The sequence below is a fragment of the Chaetura pelagica genome, unplaced genomic scaffold (genome assembly GCF_000747805.2).
Source record: "Chaetura pelagica isolate M959 unplaced genomic scaffold, ChaPel_1.0 scaffold565, whole genome shotgun sequence".
NCBI classification, from domain to species: domain Eukaryota; kingdom Metazoa; phylum Chordata; class Aves; order Apodiformes; family Apodidae; genus Chaetura; species Chaetura pelagica.
The window spans coordinates 391,361-392,162 of record NW_009953388.1 but is presented as its reverse complement, the minus strand read 5'-3'; positions in this window follow the sequence as shown (position 1 = coordinate 392,162).

The following is an 802-nucleotide window of genomic DNA, read 5'->3' as shown; positions in this document are numbered from 1 at the left end:
CCCCCGCAGCCTCCCGCAGCCCCTCGGAACCCTTCGGAGCCCCCTGCAGCCCCCCGCAGCCCCCCTGCAGCCCCTCGCAGCCCCTCGGAGCCCCCCGGAGCCCCCGGGTGCGGGGCCCGTGTTTTGCTGGCAGGGCGGATCTCGGGCTGGAGAAACACCCGTCACTTCGCAGCCCGCCTTGGAAGTTTCAAAGCTCCCGTAAGGCGGGCAGAAGCGCCTGGGGAGAGGGGAGAGACTTCAGAGACGCGGCGGTGTTTAAGGGGGGGAGAAAAGTTCGCTAAAGCTTGTAACTCTCCTCCTCGGTTTATGAAAAGAAGGCAGGAACAGGCAGGGATCTCTCACCTTCTCACCCCTCCCAGCCATTGGGAAGGTTTCCCTCTCTGGAGTGAAGAGCCACGTGATGAAGGCCGATGGAAATCTGCACCCTCTTCCTCCTGTGGCGCTAATGGCCAGAAGGCTGGGGCCTCAGGGCTGGGGGAGAACGGCCAGACTTAGCTCAGGATGCTCTTCATTCCAAGCGCCTGGGACTGGGCTCTGTGTCCTTGTCTGTGCTCCTGGAGTCTTGTAGCACTTCCTTGTCTCCCTTGGGATCCCTTACAGAGAGCTTGTTTCCAGGTTGCTGTTGATTTGTTATATATATATTTCAATTTTATGCAAATACTGACTGGGTCAGAAGCAGAGCAGAAAAGACCTTGGAAAAGTATTTCATGTTTGCCCTTAGCAGGCTCCTATTCGATCCGAAGAAAGAGAAAACAAACCTTGAAGAACTAAATGTTGCATTTTACTCAGGGAATCGTGGGTC